The 10,537-nt window shown below is 40.6% G+C and overlaps 1 long non-coding RNA gene across 2 annotated transcripts; it reads left to right on the forward strand.

Moving 5' to 3' along the window:
* Positions 1–745: 745 nt before the first annotated feature.
* Positions 746–6,022, forward strand: LOC116666348. Of its 2 annotated transcripts, XR_004323159.1 has the most exons (3): positions 747–834; positions 2,889–2,946; positions 3,343–6,022. It is a non-coding gene; the product is annotated as an uncharacterized LOC116666348 (long non-coding RNA). The 2 variants fall into 2 exon arrangements; XR_004323156.1 differs by lacking the exon at positions 2,889–2,946 and having other exon boundaries at positions 746–834.
* The last annotated feature ends 4,515 nt before the right edge of the window (positions 6,023–10,537 follow it).

Here is a 10,537-nt window from a genome sequence, read left to right on the forward strand (position 1 = left end):
TCCAAAAGCTTTGAAGGTGAGGCTGGTGGCAGAGAGAAAAGGATTTCCTCCTTTGATTTTTGGATTCTACTCTAAGTTGTCCATCCCCACAACTACTGATTCAGGGAAGATAATCATGTCTCTTACCTGGGCCACAGCTGCCACCTCCACACTGGTCCCCCTGGCTCTGCCTCCCATCCACTCTCTACACTACATCCAGAATGACCTCTTAAAAACATCCAGCTGGCTGTGTTTTCCCTCTGTTTAAAATTCGTCAGGCCCCCTTGACCAAAGCCAAGCTCCCTGGGACTCACAGGCATCCCTGTCTATGATTTGGTCTCATTTTCCAATGTTCCATGGGTTCCCTGCCACCTGCCGTGTAACCCCCACTTACACATCCTCACGTGTACCAAAACCAAACCATGTGAATGTCCTTAGAGATGTTTATATGCCTCACTATTTTCATGTCTGTCTGCCTGGGACACCCTCCAACTCGCCCGTGGGGTGAAACACTGAAAATCAAATCATCTTCTTGGAGAAGCCTTCCTGTTCTGTCCTCTGCCCCACCTTCCACCCACAGGATGATTCACTCCTCTGTCCTGCCTCTACATCTGTACTGGCAAGAGTGTGTCATATTTATCCATTTACCTGTGAGTCTCTTCTCCGATTGTAAGCTTCCTCACCACACACTCAATTTTCTCCACTTCCGGTACAGGTGGTGGGCGGGATGGGGGTGTCACACGTCAGCATCATAGCACTGAATGCCCTGAGCACAGGCAGAGCTTGCCAGCACGAGGCTCTGCAGTAAATGCAACCATCCAGGTGCTCCCACCTTGAGGAGTCACTACATTCCAGGTATGAGGGTATCTTTTTTTGATACAATAATTTATAAAACCGAGCTCTATGTTCCTTTGTTTTGGAAATGCTACCAATAAAGTGGAAGGATGAGGCCAGAAGAGAGCTTCTCAACTTTAATATAGACGAGAGTCACCTAGGAAATCTTGTTAAAATATGGATTCTCATTCAGCAGGTCTGCGGTGGGGCCTGAGCTTCTGCATGTCTAACAAGCTCCCAGTGAGGCTGATGCTATGGGTCCATGGGGTTGGGTTTAGGATAAAACTGAGGCAGAAAAACTAAAAGTCATTGTTTTAAAAATCCAAACAAAAAATAAATCAGCCAAATTATGAGATCCACGATAGAGAAATGGAAACTGCTTTCTAAAACTGGTGATTTTTAATTGAAGTATAGTCGGTTTACAACATTGTGTTAATTTCTGGTGTACAGCATAGTGATTCAGTTATATATACATATATATTCCTTTGCATATTCTTTTTCATTATAGGCTACTACAAGGTATTGAATATAGTTCCCTGTGCTGTACAGTAGAACCTTGTTGTTTATCTATTTTAGATATAGTAGCTAATATCTGCAAATCCCAAACTCTCAATTTATCTCTCCATCCCTCCTGCCCTCCTTGGTAACCATAAATTTGTTTTCCATATCTGTGAGTCTGTTTCTATTTTGTAAATAAGTTCCTTTGTGTTTTTTTTTTTAAGATTCCACATATGAGTGATATCATATAATATTTTTCTTTCTCTTTCTGGCTTACTTCACTTAGAATGACAATCTCCAGGTCCATCCATATTGCTGAAAATGGCATTGTCTCATTCTTTTTTATGGCTGAGTAGTATTCCATTGTATACATATACCACAACTTCTTTATCCCATCATCTGTCATTGGGCATTTAGGAGGTTTCCATGTCTTGGCTATTGGAAATAGTGCTGCTATGAACATTGGGTGTATGCATCTTTTCAAATTAGAGTTCCCTCTGGGAATGCCAGGAGTGGGATTGCTGGATCATATGGTAAGTTTATTTTTAGCTTTTTAAGGAATCTCTATACTGTTTTCCATAAATGCTGCACCAAACTGCTTTCCCACCAACAGTTTAGAAGGATTCCCCATTCTCCAACATTTATCATTTGTGGATTTTTTACTGATGGCCACACTGACTGGTGTGAGGTGATACCTCATTGTACTTTTGATTTGCATTTCTCTGATAATTAATGATATTGAGCATTTTTTCATGTGTCTATTGGCCATTTGTCTTCATTGGAGAAATGTTTGTTTAGGTCTTCTGCCCGTTTTTGGATTTGGTTGTTTTGTTGTTGTTGTTGTTGTTATTGAGTTGCATGAGCTGTTTGTATATTCTGGAAATTAAGCCCTTGTCAGTCACATCTCTTGCAAATATTTTCTCGCAGGTTGTCTTTTCATTTTGTTTATAGTTTTCTTTGCTGTGCAAAAGCTTATATGTTTAATTATGTCCCATTTGTTTGTTTTTGCTTTTATTTCTATCACCTGGGTAGACTGCCCTAGGAGAACACTAATAAGATTTATGTCAGAGAATGTCAAAGATGATATTTTAATGCAATATTTCAGAAATCCAAATATTGAGTGAGGCAGGAAATTTAAAATATGTATATCATCTGTAAGCTTGTTTAAAAGCTCCTTTGATTGGCTGGTTGCAATAATGTTTTTCAAGGAGCTGGGAGACTATTGTAGAGGTGGAAGTTCAAAGAGACAAAAAGCTGGAGAAAATAAATTACTAAACAATAATTTCCAACTGTTAAACTGAAAGCTTTCGATTTGACTAGAAAAGAAGTTAAGTGAATTACTTGTTTTTTAAAAAGAAATAGTACTACCTCTCCTCCAGAGGTTTCTATGGTTTCATTTAATACTTTTGCTATTAATAAACCCACAGAAATGGATTTTGAAACATAATGGACATTAATTAGGAAGAGAGTTACAAAAGGTTTAAATAGTTTAAAACTGAAAAACTGCTTTATGCTTCTTGGGTCAATGACTCATAAACAGAAAAGCTGTGCAAAATATTATTCATTCTTGTTGCCAGGTATTTAAGTGACAAAGAAGCATTTCCAGATCTTCTGTCTTGGAAAATTCTTGGCCAGGTATGCAGAGATTGAGAGTGTATAACTTACTAGGTTGGAACGACAGTGGGGTTAATAAAACCACTCAGAGGGCAAGAGTCTATGTGACTTTCATCAACTGCATTTCTGGTAATGAACTCCCATAGTAAACATCTCTCATGTGGAACCAGGGCTGACATAAAGACATAAAGTAACACAGAGGCACGAAGGGTATCATTTGTGATGTCTTTATATGGATGTGAGGATGCCCTGAAATGCCCAAGGAACAATGTAAACACTTTACGGGAAAATGCCACTGGCTGTTCCCTCCCATCAGCAGCAGATGTGAATGTCTTCATCAAAAGAGACGTACTTTGGACATTGTTGTGAAAGCTGAGAGTTTGTAAAAGACATGACTATTGTTCTGTTCTTACACAGATCAACCGATCCTACCACCACATCTGTACTCCAGGAGGAAGGTCTTCGTTTACTCACCAGAGTCCTGTATGTTTTCTCACGATGGTCTGTTGACATCCCCAGACACGTTCACTACTGGATTCCAAAGCAAAATCCCTCCGTCCTGAGCTGAGCTATATTCTATATGCCCATAATGACTCCTGTCATGACAATGCCAAGTATGATTCTGTTCCAAACTTCTGTCATCTGTTTTGGAAGTCCTTCCAAATCCAGGGCCAGGAAACAATGATTATTTCTAAAGAGACTGAATTTACTTAATAGCGCCTTGACAGATGGAAAACCCAAGAGCATTCACACAAGACCACAAGAGACGTGAGCTGCAGCTATCACCAAACACATAGATGTTAGGAAAAGAAAAAAAATGTTTCTTTCGCAATACAAATGCAAACAAATCGCCTTGATCTTTCGCTATCATCTAAGTCAAGAAACTAGAACATCTTTCCTCCAAGACCTGCTCCCAAGGGAACAGTTTATTGAAATTGAGAAAATAGGATCCTTGTTCCTGCTGCCTAAAGTGTTATGCTTACACGTGTCATACTTTTTCCATTAGAAAACCTTGGTACATTTTACTCTTTGGAAACAATCTTTTTCATTGTTTTGTTTTGTTTTTTTCACTTTCCAGCACAAGAGATGAGCACAAGTCTTTGTCACTCCTCAGAATAAGTGCTGGTGTAAAAGCTCATTAGCTTAGTTAGCTAGAGCCAACTGACGTGGTCAGCACCATGGATTCAGCCCTGGGAGAGACAAAGAAAACTTATGTTCAGCCTTTGTAATCTGAACCCTTTGGTCAAATCTGAATAGGCAAACCTGTTGTTCTCAAACTTCTGTACATAGGAATCAGTAGGACTCTTCCCAAAGTTGCATTGAGTCAGACGACAGTGGCCGGATGAATCTGTTTTGTAACCAGCACCCCACGTGGTGCTAATGCAGATATTCTAGGACTTTGCTTTGGAAAATTCTGCAAAGCCACTGGTCTGTCCAAAATGACATGTGTTGGGAACAGAAATGACTAGGGGAAGGAGGGAGGGTAGAGTGCATACCTAGCATGCACAAGCGCGTGGGTTTAATCCCTCGTAACTCCATTAAAAATAAATAAATAAACCCAATTACCTCCCCCTGCCAAAAAAAAGAAAAAAGGAAAAAAGAAAAGAAATGACTGGGTGACAAGGAGAGTAAACGCAGCTCATTGCAAAGCCATGGTCCCCACTGAACAAAAAGTTTAAAAAATGATCACCTTGGAAAACAAACAACATATAGGACAGATCAGGGGGAAGACCGCTCTTACTGATTTACATCAAATTGTACCAGCTTAGGAATGAATAATACATTCCTTAATACACCTTTTTTTTTTTTTTTTTTACCCAGTTCTTTGTCTTAAAGACTTTCCCAGTTAGAGAACCCACAGAGAGCTGCCAGTTTTGCTGAGAATTACAGCAGTTGGTTTAAGCGTTACACATCAAGAGTTCCAGGAACTGCTGGACTGGAGGCATAAATAGAAAGCAGCAACAGAAGCAATCTATCATAAGCGTTAAAGCAAAGTATTTTAAACAGAGTATTATCTTGGCGTGGGGAAGAGTGGGCGGTGGGTGCAGAATCAGAGACTCGCTCTGCTGACTTTTATCATAGCTGCAACAATCAAAGGAAATGTCTGGATTTCCGGATGTTCCTCAGAAATGCGTGTCTCAGTGAATTGAGAAAGGTGCCTCTTGACTTGTTGCGTACAACCTGGCTTTTCTGTCTGCTATTTAATCAGTGCAGCTTCATTTTTTTTTTTTTTAAGAATAAAATTTAGCAATGTTTATCATTTCCAGGAGGAGTGGTGGCTTACTGGTGGAGGACAGGAGTCAGGTCAGGATGAGGGAGAGAGGGAGGAGGGCGCGGGGTTGCAGGTGAGGCTGTGGCAAGTACAAGTCAGAAGAGAGAAGGCAGTGAAGTGCTCCGTTTCCACCTGAGGCTCCCTAAGACGATTGGAGGTGGGAGTGGTAGGGAGAAAGGTGTTAGAATGGGAGATATCGGGTCTTTTTATGGACATCTTAGGATGAGTTCCCCACAAAACATGCCCTAAGGCAAGGAGGTGGCAGAAGAGTTGATTCAGCAGGTGACCACAGGTCACCACTACAGAGGACAGGTGACCAGTCCTTTGGGGAACTCTGACTAATTGTGTAGTATCAGCACCGTCCTAACTGAGGAGGCAGCCATGGGGTTGTGTTCCCACCAACTTGCCTCAGTCATCAGCTGAGGGTGGCTCCCAGAAAGTGTTACCAACCTGCATTTCTAGTCGGCCTTGCTCACTGATTGGGCAGATTCTCATGGCAGAGGGAAAGAATCTTAGGAACACTGTCACTGGAGTGCCCAGAAATGTGGGAGCTGAGACCACATGGATGGGGCACCAAGATATAGCTGGATTGTAAGTGAGTTAAAGGTTGAAATAGCCAGAGAGGATATTCTATGCGCACAGAAAGGATCAATGATGCCTTCTGTAGAGAGTAAGTGTTCAACTTAATATATTTTTTTCTTCTTTTTTCTATGTTACAAATATACTTTCTGTGGTTAATTTGTCCCCCTGGTTTTCTCCTTGGAAAAATTCTGTAGCCAACTATATAATTTTAATGTGGTATAAAATATTATAAAATAATACAAACATAATGTAATATTTTATTAACTATTGCTGTGGGGGAAAAAGAAAGCCACATTATTTTGTTGTTCGACGAACATAGCTCCTTCACTACCACCATTTAAAAAAATATGCTGACAATAGTAATCTTTAATAACAAGTTAAATTGTTATTTAATAACAAGTTTTATTAAAAAAGTAGCTAAGGGCATGCTCTGGGTAGTTTCCTAGTAGAGAGGCATTGCTGCTTCCTGGAAGGGCTGCCTTCGTTGTCATTCTCAAACATTGTTTCTTCCATATTAGCTTTGTCACTTTAGCCCAGGAAATGTTATTTTAGCTCCTTCCTTCTTTTCTTTCTTCCGTAATTTATTTTAGTTGTTTTTACTTGCTTTTAGGTTGAAGGAGTTGGGGAACTGAAAATTATCTGTGAGTTTCTCTGGTTTCTGGTTTTAATCTGGGTTTGGAAGGGAGATACCATTCCTGACTTCCAGCCTTTCCCACTGGCCTCCTCCTGACTGTGGATGGGCTGTCCGACTGCTGTCATCTGACTCATTTCCAGTAGGGGTATGCGGGGCGCTGAAGGGAGCAAGGTTGGCCACTCCAGTGACCGCCCGGAGTTTTATGTTGACTCTAGAAGGGGCTGCTTCTTGCGGCAGCCCTAAGCCTGTGTGACCAAACTGTCCGCCCAGGCAGCTCTGCTGCTGAGACAGGGAGAGGGGAGATAAGCCAGAGGAGATGGCTCACATAACCCTAAACCACACTTGAGAGGACCCCAGAGGACGCGCTGGAGCGAAGAATCACACTTCAGATCCTCCTAGGTGGACATTTCCCAAAGGACTTCATCTACCACTAATCGTGTGGTTCCAGTGGAAATTCCCCAAGACACGGAGGAGCTTGGTGGAGGCTGTATCAATGGGAGGGTTGGATTTTAGAGGGACGGTTGACTCTGCCACAAAGGTCAGATCTTAGTAATCTCCCTAACTCTCTGCAAATCCAGAAGGTTTCAAAGCTGAAATGGTAGCATGACTCCAAGTTTCCCCTGGGTAACCAGCTATAAAGCAGCCTGCATTCACCCAGCATACTGAGTTTTGGTTACTCTGCATCATTTCATTTTTCTGGTTACACAACCTTCATTTTGTTTCAACGCTTTAAAAATTTTTTCACTTGCTTATCTTCATAAAAACCTCAAGAGCAGACACATCTTATTTATGATGTCAGTCATTTCAGTGCTTAAAATCGATCATCCTGAACGTGTGTTTCACCATAGTATTTTTGATGCAGTTGGGTGAGTCAGTGGCATGTTAGATTCTGAATAGAAGCTGAAGTCAGTTTCTGATTGTTTTTGTTTTTAACCTGTAATTATATTTTTTCTTTTCTTTTTTTTTAATTGACGTACAATCAATTACAATGTGTCAATCTCTGAAGTAAGCCAGAAAGAGAAAGAAAAATACCATGTGATATCACTCATATGTGATTGCTGTTCTTGAAAACTCTAGGTGAGTAAGGATTGTGATTACTAAGGCGGTGATGGGTTGAGTGTCTGCTGTGGTAACGTAGCCTTACGTTCATTTGTCCTGGCTTATGAACGACTTCAGATGAGCTTTTAAGAGTTTTTCAGTTGTGTCTTGGTTCATGGATCAGGGTAGGATGCCCCAACTTTAACGCAATGCAACAAACATCTGCTGAATGTCTGCATACCAGGTACCTGACTTCACGCCTTCCTCTCTTACAGTGTTCAGTCCTTTAGGGTTTACTCCATGTGTTTGGTAGACACACAAGTGAACTATTAGAACCATCCCATGGTGTCAGCGACTTGTCACTTTGTTTCTTTCATTTTCAGTTCTCACGAAAATCTCCCCAAGTCTACACATTGCCAGACTGCCTTTCAGCCCTCTGCCAGAGGGATTATTTTCTTCTTTCAAATATTTATAACACTTTGGATGCCCAGAATTAATGGCCAGCCCCAGAGGAATCTGTCCCCAGTCCACAGTCAAGCCCTGGAGGTACACAGGCATGAATGCTTCAAAGGAAGAAGATGCTTGGACCCCTTTTATAACGTCCCCTGGCACAGATGGGTATGCCAGTATTGTGTCAAACTTTCTTAACTTACTTGAAAAACTGATGAAAATGTTTCTTTTATCCCTTATTCTCCAACACCAGTGTTAAAACTGTAAGCGAGCATCACATCTGGACAAAGTTTATCTAAGAAACTCACAAAGCAGAGCAGCCTCCCTTACTTTGCTGAATTACATATGAAATTCTTTTGAGAAGAGGCATTCAGAGCCTGTCAGCAATAGGTAATAATATAATAATTCTGATGAAAAAGAATATATATATGTGTATAACTGAATCAATACACCATACACTAGAAATTAACACATTGTAAATCAACTATACTTCAATAAAAAAAAAATAATTGTTTCATCTCTGCTCCAGAGAAAGGAAGAATAATTGCCTAGGCCATGTTATAAAGCCCCTTTGCCAGTAAAGGGTATTTTCAAGAGTTTTCACAGTGATAAATCAGTCTTGAAACTTGAGAACACATTTCTCAATGTGGAACTTGAAACACATTTCTCTACAGAAATTAAGTATAAATAGCAGTGTTTTCAGATAGAAATCCCTTCTCAACGCGTCATGAGAAATGGTTTCACAAATTCTGAATTTCAAGAAGAAACTATTGAGAAGTCAGGAGAAATCATTACAATTCTCTGGCAAGAATTAAACCTTAACAATCAACACAGAGACCTTACTGCTTCTAAGAAATTCACAGACATCAAGTTGAAAGCAAGAGAAGTAAAAGCTGACACTTGAAGTTGAAGGTCAAGGTCGGCTTTTCCAGGAACCAGGACAGGGCCACATTAAAAAAAAAAAAAAAAAAAGCACAGTTTAATCAAATACTCTGGCTTGGAGCTGTTGCCACATTGTGTGTTCACAGTATATGCACAGAATGCGTTTACAAATCCTACCGAAGGTGTTCCAATGAACAGTGAGTACAAGAAACAAAATAAGGCCTTAAATCGGCAATTCAGACACGTGGTTTGGCGTGGCATTGTTAGCCTTGCTAGAAGATCTAAATGTTACATTATTTGAATACTACCTATTAACGTTTGCTGGCATTTTCCAGTGTCTGAACATTCACAGTATGCTATGGATCTTGGCTAATAGCTTCCAAACTTAATATTTCTTATTAATCAAGTCTTTAGAGATAGCCATAATAATAAATCTTAAAAGTATGAAGAACACCGAATGTCTTTTCAAAATGATGTATAATTTTGGAAATTCCAAGAATTCTGATGTCTTATTCTTGAATCCCAAATATTAATATATGCCTGGAACTTGGAAACCTTAGTGGGTTGCCTTCCAAGTATAGCAAATAGATCTTTATAGTGTCATGTGCTCATCACCCCTGCCTTCTCCTGGGAACCGTGACCTCTTCCCCTCCTCCATCACGTGGCCAAAGTGGAAAGTGTCCAGCCTTTCCCATGGCCATATGGGAATGGTCCAGAAATGATCGCTGAGTTCTTCTCTGAGCTTTTTCAGATTTCAACTGGGAAAAAAATAGTCTATTTCTGCCATCATGGCAGAAGCAGTATATGATATAAAGAGTATAGAGGAACCTAGATGAGAAGCATGGAGATAAAGGGAAAGCAGAAGAGGTTCAAGTTCAGAGCTCCTGTTGTCCGTGAACCCGCCTACACCTCCGTCTGTCCCTGGGTTGGTTGTACAACGTAGCTCTCAGCTACTATTGTGGCTTCTGCCTCTTTGCTTAAACGGGTCAGGCTGGGTTCTGTTTTTTTACAACCGAATGAAGTCGTGATTAAGACACAGAGGGAACTTATTTAATCACAATTGAGTTGATATCATTGCACTCTGCAAATAAGAAGTAGTAAGACTAACTACATAATAATAACAACAACAACAATAATAAAAAGAGCTATTTTTTTAAATGGCAGTGCCAGTGGGAGCTGTGACGCAGCATCACCAGATATTAACGCCTTGGGGTAAAATATCTGAACTCTAGGTTAGTAGGGTAAGCTGTCAGTTCCCTCAGGACTTTGTCTTCCTTTTTTAAAACACTTGACCCTAATTGTTTTAAGTGTCTGTCTCAGGTGTAGCCTTTAAGCAGTGTTAAGTACCAGAGCTACAGCCATCACCTTCATCACTGTATCCCCAGGACCTCGCACATAGTTGGACACACAGAAGTTGCACAGCAAATATTTCTAGAATGAAAACTAGTGAACACACAGACAAAAGTATGAGGAAAGCAGTGTGTGGCCAGGGAGGAGGTGGGAACTGGATATTGGACTTGACCCAGATACTTTGACTGGTAAGAGGAAGAAAGAAAGTCTGCATCGATCAGACTGAGGGAGATCTCAGACAACGTGGCAATGTTGGCTGCCTGACACCAGAGGACAACAGCAAAACGAATCTACAGAACTGAAGTGCAAATTCTTCTCACGCAACTTCAGAACGAGAAATGGCGAGAAGAGAGTTAGTGATCACTCTCTCGCCCTTTATTTAAAAAGGCATACAAATCATATAA

The sequence above is a fragment of the Camelus ferus genome, chromosome 1, assembly GCF_009834535.1.
Source record: "Camelus ferus isolate YT-003-E chromosome 1, BCGSAC_Cfer_1.0, whole genome shotgun sequence".
In the NCBI taxonomy this organism is placed as follows: domain Eukaryota; kingdom Metazoa; phylum Chordata; class Mammalia; order Artiodactyla; family Camelidae; genus Camelus; species Camelus ferus.